The sequence below is a fragment of the Morone saxatilis genome, unplaced genomic scaffold (assembly GCF_004916995.1).
Source record: "Morone saxatilis isolate NCDOM2014 unplaced genomic scaffold, NCSU_SB_2.0 Contig3, whole genome shotgun sequence".
In the NCBI taxonomy this organism is placed as follows: Eukaryota; Metazoa; Chordata; class Actinopteri; family Moronidae; genus Morone; species Morone saxatilis.
Genome location: NW_023339873.1, coordinates 561558 through 565398, shown reverse-complemented (window position 1 = coordinate 565398; position 3841 = coordinate 561558).

Here is a 3841-nt window from a genome sequence, read left to right as displayed (position 1 = left end):
AGAGAGAGGGAGAGAAGGGGGGGGGGGGTCAAGTCACAAATGCAACCAAACTAGACTCCATACATCCATCAGGAAGAGAAACTCAGACTGTTGCCTCTTTTGTTGGTCAACCTTCAACTGGGACTTGAAGTCGAACCAAACCAGACTCCATTCATTTTTCTGCTGAAAACCCAGTAATCACTGTGCAGTAACGGCCGGAGAGAGGTTCACTCTTCTTGCCTCTTTCTTTGGTCAACTGCAACTTCAAATCCAGTCAAACCAGACTTCATTCATTTTCTTACGATTTTTACAGCAGAAGCTCAAATTTCCACTGTGGCCTAATATACAGGATTCACTTTCAAAGTCAAACTAAACCAGACTCCATTCATTTTTCTCTGCATGAAGTTAAAGTTTACTCTCCTCTGCTTCTCTGTTGGTCGTCTGCCAACTGGAACTTCAAACCAAACCCAGTTCATTTTCTTCTGACTTTTAGAGCCCAGTTTAAAACCTCAGTTTCCTCACAGAAAAATGTAAAATAAATCAAAATAATCCTTAAAAATGACACTTTGGTTCTGAACATCTGACACTCAAATATAAACGTTCTTATTAAAGTGATAAAACTGTTTTGAAGATTTTAACTGAGCAGAAAATAGAAAGATAGAAACCACGATTCTGATTTAAAGGTTCCTTCACACTCGTGTTGAAACGGATCCTCTGACTGTCGAGAGCAATAAAAAATGTAATTATCGCAGTGAAATCGTTCTCGTGTTTGGGTGGAACACAAAGTGAAATCTAATCAGAGGGAAAGAAACGCGCAGGTGACCTCTGACCCCGTCATAATTACCGTCATCAGGAACGCAGATTAATTCTGTTCCTGGACTTTATTGGAACATCTGTTTTCATTCCACTCGTCATTCATCCCGTCACTTCGTGGGATGATCATCACACCGACTTTCAGATTCTGTCTGAAGGGTTTTCATTAAAGTGATCCAGATGTGAAAGCGGCTGTTAGCAGAACCACGGCGGGAAACATCTGCAGCGGTTCAGAGAGGGGGAGATCAATGAAGCTGATCGGCAGGCTGATCGGGAGAGTGCTGATCAGTTAGGCTGGGTTGGTGAGGGGTTCTTTAAGGGTTCTTCAGGGGGTCGTTTGGTGTTCTGAGTCATTGAAGGGCTTTGTTAAGGAGGTTTATCAGGTTCTGGTGGAGGTGGAACCAGATCTACAGCTAGGGTCCTTTAATATGAGGGGGCCCAAACTGCCCCGGAGGGTATTTGTAGGGTTGTTCTGGGGTTTATTGGTTCTTAAGGGAGAACTTAAGGGTTCTGACGGGGTTAAAGGGGAATTCTGGGATTATTTAAGGTGTTGTTTTTGTTGTTGCTTTTGTTGTTGTTGTGAAGAGTAAACAGTTCACCTGTGACCTTTGACCTCTGACCTGAATAAGGAGGCAGGAAATGACCCAGAGAAAGAGTACCAAAATAAAAGTTCAGTGTTCCCTTAAAAAAATAAAAGAATGAAGAAGATGAGAGGATGAAGGAGGTTATTGTTATTATTGATTATTGATCCAGGGGGCGGGCGCCACCCAGCGGCAGAAACAGGAACTGCACCAACCTGATCAATCACACTCTAATCGATTTATTGAACCTTTGATCTGTGATCGATTATTATTCCGGGACGGATTCAAACATTAAAATCAGATGAAGACAAAGAAAGAAAAAAATCCTCAGATTGTACCTCAACTTGTAGTTATTGATCACAGATCACAGATCAATAAATAAAAGCACAGAAACGTTAAAAGAGCAAAATAAAAGCGGAAATTATTTGACTTATTTTATGAATTAAAGTTTAAATGCTGATTATCTTCTGTGTGTGTGGGAGCTCGTTACTGCGTCCTTTAACAAATAACAACAACTAATAATATTGATTTATGGAATATAATAATCAGTTATTGAGTATCTGAAAACAGTTTATGAAACTTTAAATAATTGTAAACAAAATGTCATAAAAATAAGAAACAATTTTTGAGCATTTCTGAGTTTATTTTCAGTGTTTTATTGTAAATGTATTGATTGGTTCTACAGATTATTAATTAATTTATTTATTTAGTTGCATAAAAACATTCACAGACAGTCAAATCAGCAGAATTCACATTTAAACTCTTATTGTGTTGAATTCGACCTCAGTGACACAAACCAGTCTTTTACTTTGAAATGTTCGTTTTTAAAAGTAGATTTAAAAAAAACACAAAATATTTTTTATTATTTATCAAATACATTTTTTGTGAAACAAACAGAAAATGTGCAGCACTAAAAATAAAATCACATTTCTTTTTAAACTGGTTAAACTGGGACTGCGAGCAGCGGGAATCAGACCGGTTCCTCCCCGGGTCTCCTGCTGCTTCCTGCGGCCGTGAGCTGAATGCTGAGGCGGGAATCAGACGGAGGCCCGGAGGGACAAAACTGTGTCCAATAACGGAGGAGAGCCGGTTCAGTGACAATGAGAGACTTTAAAATCACAATATTATTAATTTTATTTCTCTATTTCTATTGAATGTGCATGAAAGCTGCATGAATTCATACTCAAATATAATATATATCACATATAATTACAATAATATAATGAATCAATAATCAATCGAATCGGATGAATTCAGGATTTTTTTGTTTGAATCCAATAAAATCTTTATTTTCCATCATTAATGTGAATTAACTGAACGTACTGAAGGTTTATGAACGCGGGTTTTATTATTCATCTTTAATCTAAATGAAGCTTTCTAGTAAAATGAATTACATCATATGACAACATAAACTTTATATAACAATAAACTTTATATACTTTATATTACAATACACTTTATATAACAATAAACTTTATATACTTTATATTACAATAAACTTTATACACTTTATATAAGAGCAATAAACCTCCTTTGGTGGAACTTTGGGGACATTTTTCTAAACTTTTACACAATAAAATCTTTATTTTTTGTTCTTTATGTGTTTATTTGTTTCATGTTTCTGTTAAACTGAAGAGTTTTATTTGGTTTTTAAAGATTTTGAGGTTGTGAAATTGATTTTGAGTCTTTTTAAACTTTGAACTGGAGGAACGAACCAGCGGAGGACGCCGGGCTCCGGTGGAGGAGCAGCGGCCTCAGAGTGCGCAGCTTGCGGGGCAGGAGGAGGATCATTAGCTGCGTGGCGCTGCGGGGTTAATGGTTCAATCAATGTCAACCGCTGGAAATAAACTTTGAACCGGACCATCTGCCGGTTGCAGCCGCAGACTCACCGAGACACCGAGCATTACTGCAACGACAGCGACACCGTGAGGCCGACAGCAGGAGCTGCAGTTCTCTGACATGAATCACTCTGATGGATCAATATCTGCTTCACTGGAGGAGGAACTCGGTTAAATGAAGTCCAATAAAATACAACTGCTTTGATTGAGTTTCCGTTTGTTATTCTGCTTATAAATTCCAACATTTATTCTCCTGAATGTTTGTTATTGTGAGTTTAATAAAGAAATCTAATCTGTGTTTAGTGAGTTAAACTGTTTCTATCTGATATCATTGCATTCATTGTGGATCCATCAGCTGATTATTAATCCATCGATTGCTTTGTACAAATACTGAGAAACTTTGTCACAGAATTCAAAATGATTACGAATACGTTTAAATTATTACAATACATTTTAAAAAAAGAAGCAAATCTGCAAATGAAAGATGAAAAATGACTTTGATCCATTACTAAACTCATTGATTAACAGACTGATAAACTGCTGCAGTTTCATTGATTTAAAAACATCATATTTTATAAATGTTTCATGTTTCAGATAAATGTAGTAAAGTACTTCAGATTAAACTCACAG